Source organism: Pholcus phalangioides, unplaced genomic scaffold (assembly GCF_987345545.1).
Source record: "Pholcus phalangioides strain wild (caught in Gottingen) unplaced genomic scaffold, Ppha-v1.0 ptg000003l_1, whole genome shotgun sequence".
Lineage (NCBI taxonomy): Eukaryota > Metazoa > Arthropoda > Arachnida > Araneae > Pholcidae > Pholcus > Pholcus phalangioides.
The window spans coordinates 41,331,454-41,356,336 of NW_028301596.1; the positions used below are offsets into that span (position 1 = coordinate 41,331,454).

The 24,883-nt window shown below is 34.4% G+C and overlaps 1 long non-coding RNA gene across 4 annotated transcripts in view; it reads left to right on the forward strand.

The window, feature by feature from the left end:
* Positions 1-221: 221 nt before the first annotated feature.
* Positions 222-24,883, forward strand: part of LOC149088618 (uncharacterized) — a 299,264-nt gene continuing 274,602 nt past the window's right edge. For all 4 annotated transcript variants that reach the window (XR_016195409.1, XR_016195411.1, XR_016195410.1 and 1 more), the window contains exon 1: positions 222-262. This is a non-coding gene — a long non-coding RNA (uncharacterized LOC149088618). The remainder of the gene's footprint in view (positions 263-24,883) is intronic.

Below are 24,883 nucleotides of genomic sequence, written 5' to 3' on the forward strand. Positions count from 1 at the left end.
CATTTGAGACATTTTGAGTAAACCAACGTCGTTTGAAAAGTGTTTGAATTCCAAAGTATGTTTCTAACGTCAACAGTTGCGGAGGTATCCACTGTGCAAACAATTCGGGACAGCCTGTATAATAAAAACACGTATGCAGAATAAATTCTGCTATTCAACATATCGAATAATTCGTTACTCTCCCGGACACTAGATGGCAGCTCATGTACCATAACACGCGAGTACAATCGTAAACAAAGGGGCTAGAAGACGTGCTTTGCTGGTAAGCTACTTTTCTCGCTCTTACTTGAATGTTATCTATTGCGCGATTTTGTTTTTATATTTTAAATCGCGGACGTTGAATCTTTCATTAGATTTATTTGGCATGCAACCAAAAACCGTAACTGGAAATGCGTTTCCTGACGGTTGTTTAAAATTCTATCATTTTGACAGCATCTCTGAGAAGATGGCGTCTCTCTTGTTTACGTCTTTAGAGAGAGAGAGAAGGGAGAGGAGGAGAGTATATAGCTTAACAAAAGAATTTATTGATTTATCCAGACGAAGAACAGGAGAAACTGTACCACGCGGCGTGTCTAGGATAAATTTATTAATACTAATTTTCACATCACTAGAAATCGATATCACGATTATATAAGTTGATACTATAGATGTGTAAAAATAAGTTCAGAAATAAATTATATATATATGTTAAGGAAATACAGGTTTTTTTTAAATATAAATATGCCATTGAATCCGGTTATAACGTCAATAATTGGAGAATTATCAAAACACTCTATAGAGACTGTTTTCAATGACCCATTTTTAGCTTCAGTGAATATGCATGTACTTCGGATATAGCATCCCCTTTTTATCTTGGGTTTTGTGATTAAACTATAATAATCAGTGCAACTACGTCATTGCAATAATAACAGCTGTAACGATTCTTCATTAAATGGATGAATTAATAAATGCTTTTCCGAACGGAATAGTGAACATCACTTATTTTGATTTGAGGCTGAAATTATTACTTCAAAAAACGACCAATATATGAATTTTACAAAAATTGATTACATTAAGTGTAAATAGATGAACAGAAAAAAAAATTAAATAAATATGACTTTTTTTGTGTAGAGAAATAGTGATGACAGTGCAAGAAATGGAAATAATAATGTTAAAATGTATATATTACTGTGTGTGTGTGAGTGTGAAAGTTATTCACAGGTGGTTATGCATAATCGCCAATCATCTTGATAAGGAAAGTTGATAAAATTTCGCCTTATTTATCACTTTTATCGACGATTATGCATAATTCGTAAATAAAGTCGGAAAGTGATGAACAAGAAGAAATTCAAAATTTTTCTCCTCTTTATTAAACCAATGGATTATTTTTATCCGTACATTACATGGTACGTGTAGTACACATATTCTGCAATGAAAATTAAATGAAAATATGTGCGAAGATGATGAAAAAATTCATAGCAAGTGTATCAACAAAGCCCAATATCACTATTCGGACTTACCTTCCGCAGTTAAGTTCAGTTGGTTAAGTAATTAGTCGACGGTTTATCGTATTTACCGATATAAGCTTGGAATTAAACATTACCTTAGTTGGATGCGGTAAATTATTGGTTTATGACCGAAAAATAATAAGTGTTTGGAAAAAAATTAGAGTTTGCCTGGTTTTACAGTCCGCAATCGAAAGTATCCGCTAACAGGGAGTGAGATGCACGAAAGCATCGGTTCACAACCGGTGCTCCGCGGAGCCCTTGGGGCCCCTTGTGCACTTTCCAGGGGCTCCGCGGCCGCTTGAAAAAAAAATAAAAAAAATAAATAATTATAAATATTTGTAAATAGTAAAAATGAATCAGTAACTTTGATGAATAATTAAGAAATGGGTCTACGGGGCTCCACTATAGAATTGTTTTGCTAAAAAATCTCCGTGAGTCAAAAAAGGTTGAGAACTGCTGCACTAAAGCATCCACGGGACCCGGGATTTTAAAAGTGTCCGTCAACGGAAGGTGTCCTTAATCGGGGAGTGTCCACTGTATGTGTATATTTTACGGCAATGGTGACAAATCGTTTATAATGCATATATAGTAATTGTCTTGGTAAGTTTGATAAATTTATCACGTTTACCGACGAATATGCATAATAACCAAGTGCCTTTGGTAAATTTGATAAATACTTAAAATTTATCACCTTTGTCTGTGATTGTGCATAATACCTAGTGTAATTGGTGAATTTGATAAATATGGAAAAAAATTCTAAAATGTGTGATGAATGTAATTGGATCCCAACATAATTATACGATACGTTTATGAATTATCATGTATCGTATAAAATAATGTATAGTATGACTTATCATGTTTACCAATGACGCGACGCTTGCGTGTTATACATGATTGCCGGAAAAAAGTGATAATTTTTTAGTGCTAATTTCATTTATCAACAATGCTTGAGGGCACTATGCATAATCGCCCTTAAAGGGGGAAATAAATTTCGGTAAATTTATAAAACTTTCCAGAACGCTGATTATACATAATAACCGTATATATCACATTTACCGCTTAACATATATAATCATCAAAAAAATGTAATAATATTCGTTATTGTAGATAAACAATGAAATCTTTAGATCTCCAGCTTAATATATTGATGAAACTATTTCTTTAATAATGATTAAACTGTGAGAAACGAAGCAGAACCCATTGTATGGTTGCCAATCATTGCTGTGTTTCTACCCATTATAACACTGGGAATATAAATGCAGCATATAGGATCCGGGAATCATGAAATACATAAAAAGATTTTAACATGAAGTAGAGAGAACACCAATCATCCATTTATTAACATGCAATTTTTTAAAACTGCTTTTTGTATTTGTATATGACAAAAAATCATTAATCGGAATAATGTTATATACACAGAACAAAAATAACAATAATTTTTTTTTATTAACATAAATACTGTTTGGAAATATAATAGTAAATGCTGATATGGATTATCATCTTCATGCAATTCTCCACAAAATATTATTTCAATAATTAATAATACTGGAATCATTTTTTTTGTAGGTATAATGGGTTACATATCTCCTCTCGAATTTCTTCTGAAGTAATGACTGAACTTTGCTTTCTTAATTAATGAATGTGAATAGACCGGGATAACTAATTTATTTAATTAAGTCAGTCATTAATAGAACGAAAACTAGCAATTATTAGATAACCTAAAATAATCAAAAAAAATTATTCAAGGAAAATACTTATTCGCTCTAAAAGAACTGTTGTCCTTTGCATAATAAATTCTCTTTATTGTGCAATTGAAATTTAGTGTTCGGATTCAAATTAAAAAAAATATATTTAGCAAATTTTGAAGATAAATTATTAATTATTAACTTTACGATTATCTTCCATATTATATTTGAATTTTCTTCCGTATTTGTTATGGGCATCTTTCTTTTCAGCCACCTCGTTGGACATTTTGTCTGTTGTGGTCTTGTATTTGAATAACTTAAGAGATTCATTTATTTATTATTTATTTATATATACAATATTGCTTGTCCGAGGCCTATACAAGGGAATGCCGTGGTGAAGTTTGACAGAGACGATTAATGTTACAAAGGAAATCAGAAACTGTTGTACAATCAATAATCTTTGACGGGAGGTTGTTCCAGTCGGTTATTGTTAGAGGAAAGAAACTAAATTTGAAACAATCAGAGTGGATGCAAAGATGGGTTTCAATTTATGGGAATGGTTAACTCTATTGGAAAATTATGAAGCTGGAGTTAAAAAATTGGAAGTGTCGATATGAAAATGGCCATGGATTTTGAAAAGGAAAGTTAATCGATAGATATATCTACGGATGGACAGCGGTTCAATATTGTGTTGGCGCTCGAGTTCAGTAACGGAGGCAGGAGGATGACCAACAGTTTAAAATGAAGCGGGCGGAGATTTATTTTGAATAGATTCTAATTTGTCTGTGGTTCCAGATTCCACCGGCATATGAGAGTACAGGAAGGATGTAGGTTTGGAAACAGAGATGTCTGATGGGAAGGATCGAGTTTTTATGGTTTCGATAAAAGAGCTTTTGGAGACATTTATGAAAGATGTAATCACCGTGGAGATTCCAACGGAGGTCGGCAGAAATATAATTACACCCAGATATTTATAATTAGAAACTTCGGTGATTGAGTTATTGGTAGTGTAAGAAGAACCGAGGGGAAGCGTTTTTGCGAGTAATTTTCATTAAAAAAACTGTTTTTAAAGAATTAAGGGGGATTATTTTTTTTAGTGAAAACCTAATTAAATCATTATTTAATCGGATCCATCATAGCGCTCCTTTTACAGGATTCATTCATTAATTTTTTTTTTAATTTTGAATTTAATTCAATTTTATGAACTTCTTGTCGAGTGTCGTGCTTTATATAACATTGGGATGTATGTTCACGTGTGGCGATTCAAACGTGAAGTTTTCTGTGTAATATTTTTTATGTATAGTGCTGCCATACATTCCATTTTTTTTTCCATAGCATTCCATGCATTTCATTTTTTTCCCATAACATTCCATACATTCTTCTCTGAATCATCATTTCCATACATTCTTCTCTGAATAATCATTTCCATACATTCTTCTCTGAATCATCATTTCCATACATTCTTCTCTGAATCATCATTTCCATACATTCTTCTCTGAATCATCATTTCCATACATTCTTCTCTGAATCACGATTTTAACACGTTCATCTCTGAATCGTAGTTCTCGCGAATTCTTTACTGAATCGTGGTTCTCTTATCTCTTACAAATCGCGAGAATTGTGATTCTGGTATATTCTTCATTTCAATCGTGATTCTCTTACACTACTTACTCAAACGAGGTTTTCTCACTTTATTTGCTGAAAGGTTATTCTCTCACATTTTTAACTAAAGCGGTATTACATTAAATTTCATACTGAAAACCGTGATTCCCATAAATTTTCTCTACTCAACAGTGATTATCACAAGTTCTTTTACTGGCACGTGATTCTCGTATACTATATTTCTCACAGAATAATGATTTGCATAAGTTTTTGCTGAATTGTCATCAAATAGTGACTGTCAAATATTCTTTGATGAATCGTGGTATTTATGAATTTTTCACTGATTTTGTGAACGAAAGTTGCACGTTGTTGAAATTATAACTCGAGAAAAAAATAACCAACAATTAAAATCCTAAATGTTTGCATTAAATTGTATAAAAATATCTATAGAATAGAAAAATAGTGAATAGAAAAATTCGAATGTTCCTTAAAGGAAGGAAATTTTTCCCATAGGAAAGCATGGTAAGCCAAGATCTTGTACCAACCCCCCCCCCCCCCTGAAAATACAATCACTGAATTCTGGAAAAATTCTTTACTAAATCGTGTCTCTATACACCTCCGATTCGCATTTCGTATAAGTTTTTTCTCATTGACAGACCCTCTTTCTTTGAGGCATTATTGAATCATTCTCAACATCATAATCGCACTGCACTGCACGTTAAATTTGTCGCCACAGAAATTTTCGACTTGAACAAAAATTATGAAAAAAAAACTAATTACACACTTTAAAGTAAATCCAATCCCATATAACACCAATTTACTTAACTTTCAAAATAAAATAAAAAAAATGTACCTTACCTATAAATTAAAGGCTTAAGTTTAATTTAAACAAAAAAGCTCGTATATCAATTAATCTTTTCAACAGGATTTCAACATACGTAGTGGCTTACCGCTGAATAAATATCGGTGAAGAGTGATTTATCGCAGGAATTAACTTTGGAACAAGATGAGAGAGAGAGAGGAGAGAAGAAAAAAAAATTGAATGGAATTGAATAGTTGCAAAATAACAGCAATGTATAAAAAAAATGCGTATCAAATGAGATATACAAAAAAATGCAAAAAAAAAAAAGTTCTCAACCATTAATCTTTGATAATGATATGTTACGAGTAGAATGTTTTTAAGATCAAGTTGTTTTGTGAATTTATTATCATTTTTTTCCCCAAATTATTATTATTTTTTCCATTGCTTATCTTTCATCAATGATGAATCGTGAATATTTCAAATGCTTTTTTTTTCGAGCCATTAAGAAAAAAAAAATGAGCAAATGAGCGGTAACATTAATTTCCCAATATATATATATCTGAAACTGCTTTTTAGGGATATTTATAATAGTTTTCCAAATGAATTTTATTTGATAAAATATTTTTATAGAATTATTTTTTGATTTTTTTTTTCAAGAGTTAACATTAATAATGGAAACGCATATTATGCATGACTTGTTCCTATTTAGTTTGTTATTTTTCAATGTGTCTGTAGAGATTAGTGGAAAAAAAGATATATATATTGTATAATATTTCGAAAACAAGACTTGTTTAAAAAAATTGCATAAATTCATAAAAAAGGGAGAAAGCGTTCCAATGAGATATATTAGATACACGAGAATAATTTAGACATTTTTTTCGTGAATTTCATTTATTTTTATGCTAAAATAAACGATATCTACGATTAGTAGTTTGTCTTATTAATGATTGCTGATACTGTGAAAATCTCAAGTTTTGTTATGTAATTTTTATGAATATTATATTCACTCAATAATTTTTCAATATATTAGCTGTTTGTAATTGTTGATATTAGTTTTTACTAGTTATGCACTAGAGCTCAGTCAATCTAATCAACCGCTCAATACGAACAGCCCCCCTCCAAAAAAAATGATAGAAACTTAATAGCCATAGAAAAATATTGGATTTATATCAATAATCTCCAAAATCAAAACATTTGGTTTTAATTACATCGTGCACAGCAGTAGATACGCACGCGGACGGTTAGGTATACCAGGTATCGGTTAATTACAGAACATATACACACTTTTAGCACAATTTCATATCTGAAAGCGAATAAAATGATAGTAAATTGTCCAATGATGGTAGAACGGAGGTGTGTTTGTGAAAGGAGGACCGATGTGGCCACCGTATTTTGTTTTGTCAAAAATTTGTTAAACTTCCAATTCGAAACAGATTTAAAACAACATCGCAATTCAGCTTTTGAAATAATTGACGGCATTGCAGTAACTAGATGTCTGCTCTATGACAAGCCTTTTTCATGGAGAGAGAGATAAAGTAATTTTGTTCCATCCGGTGATTTATCCCGAAATTTTAAATAAAATTTTGCAAAGTAATACAGTATGCAGGGTGCGTAGGTAACAAGGCGTAGGCTGTTTTAATGCGAGCCGTTGATCTGAGAGGCAGATTTCGAATTAGAAAAAATATCTGAATAACCTGTAGTACTCAGATACGTCATTCATGTTGCAAGGGATTGTGTAGTTATTAAAATAGAAATGCCACCTTTTTATACGGACACCGTGTGCTCAAGAATGAAACTACAAAGTGAATAAAGTAAAATAAAAATATACATATTGTATATAATTGCAATTGAATGATATTATCATCATCATCATCCATCAGTCCCAAGACTGGTTCGCCCCATGTTGAGCAGCCTCCACTCATCTCTGTGCTGGGCTTTGTTCTTTAGTTGGTTATAGCTGGCACCTTCTGTGTCATATAGTAGCGTTGTGATCCAGGTGATCCTGGACCTTCTCCCTTCAATTCTGCCTTCCATCACAACTAGTATCAATCCGCCGTGACGGAGAACATGTCCCAACCAGTGTAGGCGTCTGTATTTAATATTTTACACGATTTGGTGACTCTCTCCAATCTGTGTTAGTACTTGTGAATTTGAACCTTTCGGTGTCCAGCTTATGCGTTCCATGCGCCTCCAGCACTCGTTTTATTTGCAACGTTTCAATGATATTATAGGGCGATCTTTTTCAATCGCTGGTGCGATCTGCGTTGCATTTCGCCAAAGTCTAACAGTTATACTTTTTATTTCCATTTGATACGTGAAGGCAAGAGCTCCAGCGCATACATGATAGTTAGGTATGGACATGCAATAATGAAATAAAATAACGCAGATGGGCAGGAAAACCAATTTATCAAGTCCCTATCACTCTAATTTGCCATGGGGTAAAAGACTATCGGACGATGATGATTCTTGTTCCTCAACAAACAATCACTTTCGGAATGTTTACTTTGATTTACAACAATGCGTTTTTGATACTTTGATCAAACAATGCGTTTCAGACATGTATATGCCTTTACAATGATTTTTCACTTCTTTAATACTGCCAGTAATTGAAGAAACGCCGGGCAGCGCCGGATAGTATAGCTTATGGGCTATACTATCAAATATTATATATGTATATATGAAACATCATAAGTCAGGCAGTTAGGAAATCTTTATATTTTTTTTTCTCACCGGTATGCAAATAATTTCTTCAATTCTTGCCGGTCCGTGAAATTGTCCATTCAGTTTCACTGATCCGTAAGTAGAGCTTTCCAGCATGGCTAAGGGATTTGAGCATCTGCTTATATCTCTTCGTTGAGACAGAGCGGCGGGCTTCATTCTGGTTAGGAGGAGGAGCTCCGCAAGAAGAAAAATGTTGAAGAACACTGATGATATGGGAAAAATCCACAGTAACAGTGTCAGCCTTCGTTCCTCAAGATTTATGGAATGCATTTGTACCTGGTTTTTGCTGTCTCAAACTGAATCGTTTATTATTCATTCAGGTATACCGCAATTAAACGCAAACATAGTATTTTTCCAATATCCTATGAACATTATCCTTGATTCGTGTCCATTCATATCAATGAATATGAATATTTATCGGGCGTAACATGTCAATATATTCCGTCAGTAATTCTTGTACGTTGGCCTTTGATTTCATGTTCGATGTTCGTGCCATTATAAATTCTACAAAAAAAAAAAAATCTAATACAATTCCCACTATTGTTTTTTACCAAAAAATGGGAAAATCCCAATTTTCGGTGCTAAATTCACCCGAAATATTTCGAGATCGCGTGCTTTATACGAAAGTGGAATTCTTAAAAAAAAAATGATACATCTCACTACCGATATATTTGGTACACATACATGCTACTGAAGAAGTGGAGGGTGTGTTATAAGTCGCATTCCACTGACACGACAGTATACGATCCATATCGTCCCGGATTTTTTTTTCCTGTTTTTTTTTAAATATTTCTCAACGATACGCCCAACATATTTCTCGTACAATTTTCACATGGGCGTTCGATGTTATTTTTTTTTTCTCACTCTCTTCCTACAATTTCTGTGTATCTGAGAGTAGATACTTCAGCCCCAGACAGAGCCCAGAGAAAATGCAATTGGCACGCGATTCCGGAAACTAATAATTTGCGTGTGCGTTGTATGTGTGCGCTCCACTACTTGTCACCCTCACAGCTACTGAGGAAAAATATATAAACTTCACACACATATTTCTTGCCTATACGTGTATTAGGTACTACCGTATCCATGTGTGACGCGGTGGAAAGAGAATCCACGATCCAGGAGGAAAAAAAATGAAAATGAAATACATGAAAGGTCACAATAATGGAATACATTCATAAGCAATTTGTTTCCGTTTGTCGGACATACGAAGAAAAATGTTTCTATTTTCTTCTTTCCTATATTTTCAAATATTAAAGAAGCAATTTCTCTCTCTCTCTCTGATCGCCATCGTTCAGCTGGAAATTTTCTCAAGCACCTAGAGTAAAGACAAGGTACGCCAAGAGGTCAAATTGATGATGTCATGTCACGTTATTGCAGATATACCGATACTTTCCGATACGTGATCCGTATCTGGATTGTGCAGGTTTACGGTTATCTGTGTTATATTACCAAAGCCCGAAATCGGTCAGTTAACGAATTGGTCAATTTCGTTGTAAATTTACCAACAGAATGTCAGATTTTCGAGCTTTTTCCTGTCAGTTCTCGAAGTGGCGGTGATCTCTGGTCAAAAAGTCCGATAACAAAAGTCATGTGTCAGAGTTGTCACCAAGTTGGCGTATTTTTTCGTGATTATTATGCCCACGTTAGTTATGACAGCCTATCAAATTGCAGTTACGATGCGGTAATCATATTGTTTTTCAAAATTTGACGGGAAAACCATGTCTATCTTATTATATAAATAGCTTTTTTCCCTCTCAAATTCTCTGGTTTTTTTTCTCGCGCCACATGGAGCTAATCCAATAGAGCTACTATGTATAGCCATGTATCACACGTTAGTGACAAAAAAAAATGGATTTGGAGCCTACCGGACCGTCTTATATCAGTGCATTGAGTATTGGCCAGAGATGTCTTGCCTTTTCGTGAATTCGCCGATAAAAGCCCGAATCATTGCTTCATGTCAAACTTTGGCTAAAACTCTAGGTCAATAAACGAAGTGGCTGGCCATTTCTCGAATTGGCCGAACTGGCTCTTTGGCAGTAACATCTACATTCCAACATGGAATCAAAGATAGATGACAGCATAGATGGATGAAACAACATGTATTTCCGTCCACATATTATTTTTATGCAGCGATTGATTTTTGTAACAATTTTTATATTCTTGGACTTAATTTTTCTGTAATAAATTTTGAAAGCGTACAGTATATAATAAGCATAAGCATTATGTATGCATTTTAATATATAAAGTACTGACCGGTACCAAGTGGTCACAAAATATGAATAAGAGCAGTGTTTAGTATTAAAATGGTGTTTTTGATGGTATGGTTGGTGGTAGGAAGTGAGAATTTATCGAACTCCGGCCTGTCCGGCTTTCTATTATCCAGCCTACCCTTCGGCCATATTAGGCATTATAGTCCGGATTCTGCTGCATATCTACAGTGTTTTTCTTTTTATTCGTCGATTAAATTCAGAAAACGTTTCGAATATAACAATGAATACTTTTCACAATTTTTATGGACATTTCATCTCGTCATCACTTACTTATTCTCAAAATGATCACATTCGAATTTCTATCTAGTCTGCCTGCATCAGTGTCTAGAACACAGTGACTTCATTCAATGGAGCTAAAACACTAGATTCACTACTCATGAATGCAATTAGCAGTAGAAGATTCCAAGTTGATGTCATTGAACCACGGGATAATCCCGATATTCTCAAATTCCATACTGCACATTTTCCTTGGTCGATCAAGGAATATTACCATTAGAAAGAATTAAATCTATTCTGATTTCAAAACATGTCATGCCCATCATGCACTTTTCGACTTAAAACTAACCATGGACGACCAATCAAACATAAAGATTAATAATCCACCTTGAAACTCACGATTCTTATGAAACGAAACGTACCATAAATACTTATAAAACACTCTTCGATATACATATTTCATTCCTAAACCTCATAGACTAGCATTAGCTGTCCCGAATGACAATTTCCGTATTTTTTGGAGCGAGAACGGTATAAAAAATTAATGAAATCAACTATTTAATGAATACATACATACATACATACTATCCGCCAGCTTTGGACCCACGCAAGAGAATTTGACTAATGCATTTTTTTGGGGGGAGAAAGAGCTGGAAAAGTGCATTTACGGGTCAGAGATCATTATACTCCCGAAAAACAAAAAGATCTAAAGAGAAGTATAATATATTTCTTTTTAAAGAAAAATGAAACTTCTTTCTGTGTTGAATCGCGGCCTAGCCCATCGTCAATATTCCAGAAGAGTTTCGGACGGCAATATATGTACACGGGCCCGACCAAGAGTGAATTAGTGCGCACGCGAAGTCACACGGAGAATATAAATTTTCCGGGACGCTTTATTTTTTTTTTTCATTTTTATACTCCCGTGGGATGTCGCCTTTTGTATCAGCTCGTATTTCCTAAATATATTCTCTTTATAATTCTCCATCACATAGTGAAGCTGTTAGTTAAGGCGTATGTCCAGTATATACAATGCAGTCCTCTCTCTCTCTCTCTACCCCATCCCCTCCCTCCCCGTTCCCGCACACTACATTTTACTATTGGACCCACAGCAAAAGGTAAGGGTAACATTGAAATTCAAGGCGCGAATTCTTTGCGTGCTGCACTGTATTAACGCCGAAATTCTAAACATAGTGTTTCATACTGGCAGTCATTATATGTCAGTGTTGTTAATTATGAATATGCGTATATATATGTATAGATGGAATCAAGTTGTGCCTGCGCTGGTTACTACTCACTTACATACTTACTCACGGAACATGTTCATGACGTTATTGTTAATTTGGTTTTGTTTTCTTATTAGAGAAGGGGGGGAAAAAACCTCATTTTATTATTATTTCGTTGGTATTATATTTAGCGGTTAATTTGGTGCTGAAATTAGCGAGTGGATTCGATGGTGTGCTAGGTCTTGGCCATTAGTCTTTCTTTCCATAGTTTGGGGAGAAAATAGACTTTATGGGTGTTCTGTTTAGTGATTCCGCTGGTGAGCGAGATAACGTGATTTCCAATTTGGTTATCCTGGGGGAAAGAATGTATCATTAGAGGAAAATAAGACCTTTATTTTCTTTTTTATGGAATTCTATAATGAGTTTATAACTGGACGTGGACGTGGCGCTAAATTTTTGCTCGATTAGTTAGTTGTACGTCACGATGAGCACTCTGAAAAGACCCGAAGAAATATGGAGCACCCTGAGAAATGAATATAATCTTCATGTGCAGATATATTATCGAATATATGAAATGAACTTTTCCCACTAGATTCAATGTAAAATGAATTAATATGTTCCTGGGACTTCCGAAGATTTTTAGTCGACACTTTTATTGTGCTGTTTCGGGGCATAACTAATATGGTTATCATTAAACCAGCAATGAAAAAGTTACCATAATTCGAAAGAGATGAGATGCAAACGCAATGAAAACGGTGCGAGGGTAAAATCTGGTTTCGTGACTATGTAACATCTGCAATCTCTCCCTCTCTCTTTCAGTTCCGTTCTCGATGTTAAACTCGAACTTAATCTCCACCCACTCGTTACTCACCGTCTCTCGATTAGCCATGCTTTATAAGGTTGCTCATAGTCATCTAAATATTTCAATACATCCGGTATTCCGACTAAGCCTTCCTATGTCCCCAATGGACTTGACCACTCCAAAAAAATTAAAACAAATTTTTTCTTCTATTAACTGTTTAGAACACACTTTCTTTCCTAACACCATAGTTGAATGAAACAAACTTCCCCTCCACTATTGTTGATTACCCCACGATTTCTGATTTCTGACAAAATGTCTATGACTAAATCAAATGCATCCTATTGTATAGGCTTCTAGGCCAACAATATTGCATAAATAAATAAATTAATAAATCTGTAATCTCAGTGTCAAAACTTCAAAATCTCCGCTTGCAACATTATCTGGCCACAAATTATACTCTAAGCGAAATTGACAGTTCTGTGAGGCTTGCTGCCGATCTTTATAAATAAAAGTATGCAATTCATGGATGACCAAATAATTTATTTCCTAACGTTGCCGTTGCCGTGTTAGTTCTACGCCAGCTATTATTACATCTTTGAAAAAGTTATCTTCTCAAAGATTCATAAAGTTTGAAATGACCTGCTGATCGATGGGTTGAATGAGAGGAGCCGTATTTTGTGGCAGAAATTTTACTCTTATAAGACATAAATCTTCAACCAAATTCTACCGGAAAAAAGATCGTACTCTCAGACTTTTGAAATATGCTTCCTTCGGGACTAAGACCGTTTTTCATGTTCGTAAACCAGGACTAGATCGTAAACCGAATCATTTCTTGTTGTTCGTAAACCTAATTGTTCGCATACCAAGACATTCGTAAACGAGGGTTGACTATATTGAAATGGAAAGAGAACCTATTATATAAGAACCGCAATTTCTCTATAAAAGTAATTGAACTATACAAAATTTCACAGTTGAGCTATGGCTCTTTGAGGTTTCCAAGTCATGGCTCAAATGAAGACAGAACCAATCGTAAGGAACAAATTATCTACATAAACAATCTTTTCCGAACAAACCTAAAAAAAAACAGATAAACGCAATACAGGGAGTGATAAACTTAATTCCCCTTGCCGTATTTTTCTGGCTCACCATTGATTCTAGGGGCATACTTCCAATTACAAAAAAAACCCAAGTAACTTGTACAGCTCAGATATGCCATTCATGTTGCAAGGGGTATATATACTGTAGTTACTGAAATAAAATAGTTATACACTTCAAAATAGAATAAAAATGTTTACTTTTTTCATACGGACACCATTTTCTAGAAAGCCCAATTAGAAAGTTGATTTGAATTCAAGAATTGTATTAAAACTGTGAAAGAACTGCATAAATAAGGGGGAGGGGGGGGGAAGCATTGTCGGATTATTTTTGCTGTTGTTTCACAATTTTCCTCCACTTTTAGAATTCAAATAGCTCAGTGAATATTGTTCGGTAACAAAATTCAACAAGCGGAATTATGTATAATATGAGAGGGTAGAGTATTTCTGTTCTTATTATAGCCGCTGTGGTGGTCGAGTGGTCATAGTGACGGACTCGCGTTGCGAGGATCCTGGTTCGAACCCCACAGTGGTGGTCGGCTGAAGTTGGCTTTCTGTGGTTCCCAACTTCGAGGCGCGAATACGAGCCGATCTCCCCGTTAAAAAGTCTCGCCACAGAGAGCAACAGGCCTACAACGTTACAAATATTCAATCATTACACTTCACTCAAAATTTGAAGTATAGATGGCAGCACTGAAATATCATACACAACACTAGCTACACACTCAGACTGTTAGGTGCGCTCACTTTGTTCCAGACTGTGCCATGAAGCTGGGCTGGAAGAGATCTCGTCAACGGGATAAGTCCGGTGGCAGAGACCCTGGCGTTCATCATCATGTTCTTATTATAATGATTCTAAGAATTAGGGTGGAGGAAGCTTCTTCTTGAAAAGATGTGTAATATTTGAAGTTGATCGTTGGAAGTGGTCAAACAGTTCAAGAAGTTACAAAGGGCATTGTCTAGTTTTACGAAACAATGGGATCTTTGCTGTTTTTGACTGACAACCGCATCTGCGCAGTGTTTTGTTAAAAAAAAAAATGCAACTACTTTTCATACAATTTCATACAAATCAAGTTTTCAGGAATTTCATCCTATTTTTCGATAAAAATTGTTTTTTGACCTGAAATTTTTTGTCACATGGTACATGAGAATTCTCGTAATCATAATTATTAGTTATCTTAACGGAATTGAGCAATTTGGTCATGAATTGGAAGAGGTATCAGAAAAATGATAAATCATAAGACAGTTACTTCCTTACTAGTGCATGCATATGGTAGATAGTTTTTCAGTTTTTCATTTCATCAACCCTAGAAGTTTTCACGTATATCCCCAACACGTAAAATGACAATTATTATCTAAAAAATAAAAGAAAAAAAAAAGACTTAAAAACTGGAATATTAAACAATAAATATACCAGAAAATTTCAAAAATCCTGAAAACATAGTCGATACGCACATTTCCATAGGTTAACCCTAAAAATATTCGTACTTCGTTCGCGTGCATGAGCTGTATTTACCTTATTCTCAATCTCATTTTGCTTTTTCTTAATACACAAACCTTGGTTAGATCACAGAAAAACAGAAGTAAAGAAACTGAAGATGAAAACGAAATTTTCCGAAGAATTCCATTTATTTCCTCCCTTCAAATAAGAAAGCGACGGTAAAAGAAAAAAATATTTTTCATCTATTCGTTTCCCTTATTTATTTGTTTGTTTGTTTTTAATATTTCCTGTATATAAGGAAAAAGTAAAAAAAAATGGGATAAAAGAAAAGTTTCCATATCTCGTTTTCTTACAAAAACGTGGAAAAAAAAAAATATTTCCCAAGTTTCATTCCGATTCGTGAGATCACCGGGAGCAGTCCATATCACTTTTGGTAAAAGGAAACAGCATAGGGTTTATAGGGTAGGCAGAAAACATTGTGTGTAAGGAATAGAAAAAGAAGCAAGTTTCTTAATAAATTTATATTTACACAGTCATTTCTCTCTTTATTTTTTCCCCCTCTCTCCAGGACCTTGCCCTGGAGAGAAGCTTTGGCGTTTGATGGATGCACCACTTTTTCTCCTTGACAGCTAGCAATAGTAGGCGTTGTCCGGGAACGGGTACCACTGGAGGACATGCTTGGGAATCGACCAAATCTTGAGTGTGGGAGGAAAAAAAAAATAGAAGAGATGGAGATGAAAGAGAGGTTAGAGAAATAAGAGATAATAATAATAATAATAATACAAGAGCAAGTGAACAGCAATCTGTTCGGCCTCTGCATCCCAGTATTTTCGATATATGTTCGTCCTGGAACTAGAAATTCTAGCAAATATTACAAACTTTCTCCGGTTTCAAGAGGTTCGGGAAAAGAGTTTAAGAGAAGAGGGATTTTGTGTTTGAACGAAAGTTTGAGTGAGCTGTCAGATATGTAGTACTGGTGGAAAATTTTCGCAGGAAGTGACCAAAAGTTTCATAAGTGTGGTCGGTGCTGCAAAGTCAAATACAAGAAAACTTTTTCAAGTACTTTCGAGGTTCCGAATCGCATCACCGTTTCAAGATATATTCGCTATATAGTGTGTGTTTGTGTGTGTGGTTATGGATTGAGAAATGGGCAATATCTTTGGAACCATATCAATCGATCTTACAGCTGTCCGAAAGTACTTTAGCTGAGTTTTGAGATGGAATGAAAAGAAATAGGTATACATGACAAGCCAAAAATGAATGAAATGATTACAAGTGAAAATAACTTCAAAGTAAACGTTGATCCAAAATAAAAAAATAAGAATTTGCACGGAATGCAGAAGAAAAGTTATGTTTACGTACTTCATAACTAGCTCTTTTTTGGTGATTTTTGAAGTTTTGACGTTCTGAAGGATGTCTTTAGTCACTGACGCCAGTGCTTTGGATAGACATGGACATCTTCATTTGATGCATTGTTGCAGGGCATAGAAGTTTTCCACTGGTATTAAATCATGGAAGAAGACTTCAACAATAAAGACAAATACAAGGAAAGGCCAGAAGACCTTCTTAATTGCACCATGAGTGCTGACTTCAGCGGATAATATAACCTTAATCACGCTGGCCAAGAATCCCACTGAGATTATCAGTAGCCTGGTCATATTCCCCGAGAAAAATACAGAAAAATCGGGTTCTCAATAGATTATAGCCAAAACAATGCCAAATGAAATTGCCAATTGTAATAAAAATCACTGAAAAATCACCATTGGCTTAAAATTAATCGCTAATGCAAATTTGAGTGGATTGAAATGCAATAAAACCTATAAAACAACCCGTGGTAGTCACCTCCGAACAACGGTAACCTCTAAACAACGGCCGCATTTTCTTGGAACACACACACACACAGAATTAATCCCATTGGATTAAAATTAGGGTTGAAATCCGAAGAACGATTTCTGAATAACGGTTGCTTTTGGAAGTTAAAATGGAAGAAAAAAATGATGCTTTTTATTATCATATAAGAAAAATAACAATCAAGATTTGCTTTGAAGGAGTTTTCCCTTTCTTCGAGCATAAAAATAACTACGGGTACTTTCCTACGTCAGTGGTGTCCAAAATATGATCCGTGAAATAGTCCAAAATATGGTCCGAAGATTCCTCAAGTAGATGCTAGCGGTTGCGCTAGTGCGCTAGGTTCGTCTTATATCGTCCTAGATCCGCAGAAATTAGGGGTTAGAATTTGGCAAGTATATATGTCATAGACCAAAGTATCAGGTAAGCACTAATAGAAAATGCTGCCCTAGACAACAACAAAAAACTACTTATTGTATCGGAAGATGAATCTGATATGAAGAGTGGTTGTCATAGGACAGTGGTGCGCACACTTTTTGAAGCGCGACCCCATTTCGACCAAAAATTTTAATCGGCGACCCTCTACATATGCTGACCATATGACCCGGTTTTCCGGGACAATTCCGATTTTTTTGCCAGTAAACATGCCTTCCCAAAAGCCCTTTTTGGAACGCTGGTTTCGATTTCAATTAGGCAATATTGGCTCCAAAGATATTCATTTTTTTTTGTCATATAAATATTTACTTTGTTTTTGATGCACTTATGCAAGATAGAGGCGTAGCGATGGAAACGTAAGTTCGTGATTTTCGTATACAGGGTGATTAAGAAAGAATCATCCGATTTCAAAATGATTCTACACTTGAAATCGATTATTAACAAAACTTGTTCATAAAATATAGATACATTTTCTCCATATATTATTATATTACTTATCATTCTATTCTGTGTTTCTAATTTTTAAGAAGTATGCAATTTTGAAATCGGGTGATTCTCTCGAAGTCACCCTGTATAAGCACCAACTTAAGATCGTCCACCGCATGCCACAAGAACGAATGTACAAATTTTCCTTTTGTTTTATCAGCTGTTTGGATACCTTGTTTTGCTGCTATCTAAGCTGTGCCTGAAACGCGAGTGTGTATCCCTATTGAAACACATGTTACTAAACATTAGAGGAAAATACCTTTCATAGAGTAAAATGGGTAGAGTAAGCATTCAAACGTTTTTTTTTTTTTGCAAAGACATTGCACATTTGAAATTTTCACATGACGGGGCCGATATATTGATTATTGTACGAGTAGAACTTGATAAAGTTACATTGTATGATATATCTTAATTACCTCAGCTGAATAAAGCCATTCGTTGGTTTTGACATATTTTTAAAATAAAAATGAATTTCTTATTCGGAAGTTTTTATTTTTGAGAATCTCTCGCGACCCCTAATTAATTGATATAACCCCCGGTGGGTCGCGAGCCACGATTTGCGCATCACTGTCCTAGGGTACAAGGATTACGGCACAGCCGTACGCACTTTCCCGCAATATAGTTTGATGTTTCTGATCTGCTCCTTCCTATTGAAGTTTCTGAATGAAACTAACAATAGAAAATAACAAAATTTCTTCATGAAAAATTAACGCATCTCTTCAATACAAATTAAATGTCTTGATGATAATTAATAATAGCATGGGTTGTTATGATTTTACAAGCAATTAAAAAATTTAACCTATGTTATAGAAACACTGAACCTCATAACAACGGCAACCTCCCAATTACGGCTGCATTTGCTCTGTCTCTTTAAAGACCGTTGTTAGGAGTAAGCAATATATACTGTATAACATTGTCGTCATACTCGATTTCCAAAGAGATTTCCACTCGATTTCCAATGGTTCTCAATTTTTTGTCACCCGCGGCTCCCATGTAGAATTCTGTGTTCTGCTGCGGCTCCCCAGAATAAATAAGCAGATATGTTCCCTTATAAAAGAAACACTTCAAAGAATGAATATCTTCACATATCAATGTCTCTAGCTCATCGCGACAACCTTGACAAAGGTTGGCGACGCCCCTATGAGCTGCGACGCTACACTTTGAAAAACACTGCCGTAGGGAATGAAAACTTGAGGTGTCGCACATTTTTTGGCATGGGCTAAAATCCTCAAAAACTATGCTCTAGTAGAAATGTCATTAAAACTGTTATTTAATCAAAGGCTTGTTTCAAATTTGGTGCACATATTTCAAACAATACATGTTATGAAATGACTTTTTCACATATCTCTAATATAGTTATTGTTTAAAAAAATTTCAAACATTTTAAAAAAATGTGTTGTTAATACGTCTAAGGTATGGTAAAACAGTAGTATGAAAACTTAATTCACTAAAAATTTACTCCAAATAATGAAAACTGTACTGTCTAGGAAATGCCTGTCGGTATCTCCCTCTTTCTTGAGGGACATACAAACCGTATCCAAGTTAACCAATATGGCGACTTCCTGCTTGACTCATGAAAGAAGCAAAGCTAGATTTAAAGAAACGTAGCAATGCATTTTTTTTTTCTTTTTGATGGGCGCTAGGTATTTAGATTTTTCCGCCTTAAACTTCAAGTTATCCATCTTCCTGTTTCTGCTTCAAAAAATGCTTAATTCGACGTGTTTTAATTGTATCGGGTAATTATATGCCCATAATTAATTTTAAACATCCTAAACTATATGAATTTATGCAGTTGAAAATTAAAAGAAAATACGGAGACATTAATTTTCATGCTTGAGAAGATATAAATAAAAAGTTGAAATCAATGTTATTGCGTGGATGTCCAACTCAAAAGTAGGTCCTGCTAATTACTTTATGTTTAATTTATTGGGCTTCTCTAAGGGATCTCAATATTTCAGAAATCGAGAATTCAATACAATTTTTAAAATTATTTATGTGGCGGAAAATCCCTTTAAACTTCCGCATTTCTACAGTAGAAATCAGCAATTTTAACGCTGATTTCTATAGGGATCATCCTTTGCCTGACCCTCAAAGTGATGATGATTTTGGCGTCTATTCAAAAAGCCTCATTACTGGGAGGATGAAACATGCGGCAAATCATTACAAAGGCATTAACTATTATACATATACTAAGAGGATTAGAGAAGTGGCAATCCATTGTAAAGGCATATGCACGTCGAAAACGCATGGCTAAGGAAACACGGTAACCAAAGTAAACGTTCCGAAAGTTATTGTTGAGTCCTAAAAACTATTGTTGCCTGACAGTTTTCGCCCATTTCGAGCTTTTGCCCTGTTCTGACGAACTTTTGAAGTTGCCCATCGTTCAAGTCGGGTCCTATTCGGTACATATGCGAAATTTGATGACGATGAATCTCGAATTGTAAATTTCTAAAGAGAGCACACACACACACAGACAGAAAATCAATTATATATATATATATATATATATATATATATATAAATAGATAGATAACTAGAGCCCGGATTACATGCAAATGCATGAGTGCATATGCAATGGCATATTTTAATACTTTTATAGTAAGTGCATATAAATGCATAAAATGACCGAAAATTTTGAATAAAGTACGTACATATTTTTAGCATTTTTTCTCTTTGTATCAATGTTTTGCAAGATTAATTCCATCTTTTTATTCTTCAAATTAAATCCAATTTCTTATTTCAAATATCCCACCATTGCTATCATTCATTGCATATTTTTAGGCATTTTTAAATGTATATATTTGCACCTCTAAATACTTGTGCACCTGTGTTAATTTTTGCTCATATTTTCTTAGTTATTGCTTAGTTCACTGCATATTTGTCTTTCCTCTTACGCTAGGCCATATTTCAGTGCTTTTGTTTTTGCATTTTTGTTTTTATGCATATTTCTGAATTTTAGGAATTTTTTCGCGAACTTTCAAACACATTTCTTTTTAATTTTTTGGTATATTTTTCATTGTTAGTGACTTATTATGTTATTAGATTGTGATTTACTCTCATTTGTAGCACATATTTTTGATTTCATGGCACATCTCGACATATTTAAATGCAGATTAATCTTTACTTTTTAGCGCATATTTCATCATTTTTAGTTCCTATTTCAGCATTTTTAATTCACATTTCAGTTTTTCGGGCATATTTCAGTTGTTTAGTGAATATTTTGCCAATTTTTTATAGCACATAAAATTGTTATAGCAAAATACAGGCTAGTTATAACAAACATCTAGTTTGTTAACAACTACATTTGTTATAACATGTAGTTATAACAAAATACAGGGTGGTCCAGAAGTCCTGATCTGTTTTTTTTTCTAAAAAGGCTTTTGGAGATGTAGACAAATAGCTTATAAAGAATTTTAAAGAGAAAGTTTCAAAGTTTTTTTTTTTCTTCTTTTACTTAACTGCAAAATCTCTACATGAGCACCTTTAGATGTCAAGATAGTGCTTCTTGCCATGTAGCATGGATGTTACAAAGAATGGAAGTAATGATGGAAGTAAAAAGAAAAAATATATACATTGATTTTATTTCTGATGAGCTGTTGCCATTATTTTTTTCAATGAATTTTAATATTTCTCATATTTTCTCATATCAGTGTTTGCATTAAATTTGTATGCGCATACGGTAATACTATACCCGACTGTAATTAATCACCGGTTTTTTTTCTTTTTCCCTGCACATTCAGCACATTTAAACGCGAGGTGCTATAATTCAGTGCTATTTCAATAGTTTCATTAGTTTGTCGAGCAGAAGTATGGCCGACTCTCACTCACTTCTCAGAAACTTTTTGCTACAATAAGCTGAAGCTGAATCTGGGTACATTATCTGTCTGCCAGGTGTTTTTTTTTAAATATTGAATGAATGGTAAAATATGTGCCTCCTTTAGCCACTGTTTCCATTAGCCCACTAACTTAGCCACTTTTGGACGTTATTTCTGTTTTTTTTTATGGTGTTACTTCATTTCTCCTCGGAGCAAAATTTTTTCTCATTTGTGAGGAGATATTTTGTCTACTCAGGAAAATTCCCGGTATGAAAATCGTGAAACTTATTTGCATGGCAATTGGTTTCGTAAATGAATATGTGCTAAGAAATATTGAAAATATGCATTATTAAAACGTGTTTCTCTGATATGGGTTATTCAACGCATATTTTCTCAGTTTTAATACATGTTTTGGGATTGGTGAATATTTTGGAAATAGTGCATATTTGTATTACCTGCAAAAATCATCGACCAAACAAAACATATTTTATAGCGCATATCGCGACATTTTCAGTGCATATAAGCCGGGTTCTAGTCATCACTATATAATGAAAGTGAATTGAATATTCGAGATAGATGGCTTTTTCTCAGCCCAAGATATCAAGAAAACATTTTTTTTCCTGGATATTATGCTGAGGTGAACTTGGAAAGAAAAGTCATCTTGTCTCCGCCGGGATTCTAATCTGCAAGAAAGTCTGGGTTCGAGTCCCGGCGGAGCCAAGATGACTTTCCTTTCCGAGTTCACCTCAGCAGAATATCCAGAAAATAAAATGTTTCCTTGAATTGAATATTACCACAGAACAAACACAACATAATAAAGAATACAATAAAAAAGTAATCCATCGAAAATACAGCCTTTGTTTTTGTTACAATGAAATTAAATACGAAAGATGAAAAACCTTAATCTCTTCTTCCTCGAAGATGGCGAGAAAGTAATTTAATACAGCTTTTGTTTTTCTTCGAATCTCCACTTTAAAAACCCCTGTATCGACGCTATTCTTTTTTTTTTTGAAGAAAATGATACAGTTCTGTATCTTTTTCTTTGGAAAAATATTTTGGATCATAACTTCTAGAATCCTTCGAAAACGCTTTGGAGAGGGAGGGAAGCTATACCGTGTCTCTCTCCTTTTCTCTAAATGGGAGACACATAGAGGAGATGAGATATAGGGACCATTTGGTTCTATCAAAACATCCGGGTATATTGACAATTCGGTTCATTCTTCTATATATATATATATTTATCCGACATTTTTCATACCAGCTAGTGTTTTATACTTGAATACATCCGCTAGAGCCACAAAAGGTTGACCAAAGAAGACGTGTGGATTGAAGAATGGCAACCTAGAAGGCAGTAAGTAGTAAGAGGAGATAGGACAAAAATTGTGAGACGAGAGAGAGAGGGTTGAGAAGCTCCACAGAGAAGAAATGGATGATTGTGAGAGAGCGAGAGAGAGAGAGGTTGAGCTCAATTTTTGCTCGTGCATCTCTCTCTCTCTAGCCTCTGTTTTTCCTCCTTTCCGTGTCCTGTTCCTCTCATTCTCTCTCCGATTCCTCTTCCGTATCCTCATCTCTCCAGGTTTCTCCTTTTTTACCCTGTTGGTGTTTCTCTATTTCGACCTCTTTGACGTCTTCCATTTCCGGTGTTATTGAAGAGCTGCCAGAAGGGATGACGATTTTCTTATTTCTTTTCTTATTCTTTCGATTCTTTCTCTTACGTTTTTCTTATATTTTCCTTTCTCTCTCGGGAGCTTTCGTTTTCTTTTTCCCCGGTAAAAGTCATGGAATAAATACAGTGAGGACTCAAGGAGCCGAATGCAAATACATCTTCAGGATTCGCGATTGACAGGAGAAAAGCGGAAAGAAGCGTTACTGCCTGAAAACAAACATTTTATGTATATGTATAGATATATATATATATATTTTCCTGTCCAGGATATTCAAAGGAAATGTTTTTTTTTTTCTGCTTTCCTTTTTTGTTTTTTGGCCTTGACTACGTAGGTAGTGATTGTTCCAGTATGATTCCCAATGGGCTGCCTGGAAAGATTGCTTTACTGAGATCTTTCATTTGTAGTCATATCAAAATCGTGACAACATGAAGGCAAATAAATAAACAGGGTGAACACTTGAGTCCCGTGGCCGCAAATCACTGACGAACCGTCGATCCTAGAGGTATACTTCCAATTAGAAAATGTATCAAATAACGTGTAGATCTCAGATATGTCAATCATATCGCAAGGGGTTACACAGTTATCAAAATAAACCAAAGCAAAAATGTTTACAGTCAAATCCCGGTGATTCTAATGTGCAGCAGCCGAAAAAAAAAATTCGAGCTACTGTTAGTTCGAGTTATTGGAAATTCCGATTTCAGAGAGAGGGAGGGGGCGATTTATCAAAATGACAGTATTATTTATATGAATATCCTATTAGTAAAACGTGTCATTCTACTGAAGATGAAGAAATTCGAAAATATAAGTTACTGTAATTTAATAATATTTAATTATTGAATGAAAATATTTAGAAATAAACTAGACGCACATGCTGTATTATGGAAACAGGCGCATATACAGTATGATACTCGCATAAATGAAACGAACCTATGAAACGAATGTAGTGAAAACATTATTTTTTGTCAGAGAATGCAGTGATTTTTGAGTACTATCTCTTTTTTCGTGAGAAAGTCATTCACATTTTGCAAACAGGCAAATGAATTCGCCAAATAAGTCTGCTAAATTATATTGCTAAATGCTGAATTATATTGTTAAATGCTAAATTATATTGTTAAATGCTAAATCATATTGTTAAATGCTAAATTATATTGTTAAATGCTAAACCCTTTTGCTAAATACTAAATTATATTGAACATGGAGAATTTTTTGTAAAACCTCAGAAAAGGCAGAGTAACTTCCTAATTTAATTTTTTTGGACAGGATGAACGTATAAAAAGTTATTTTTTCAT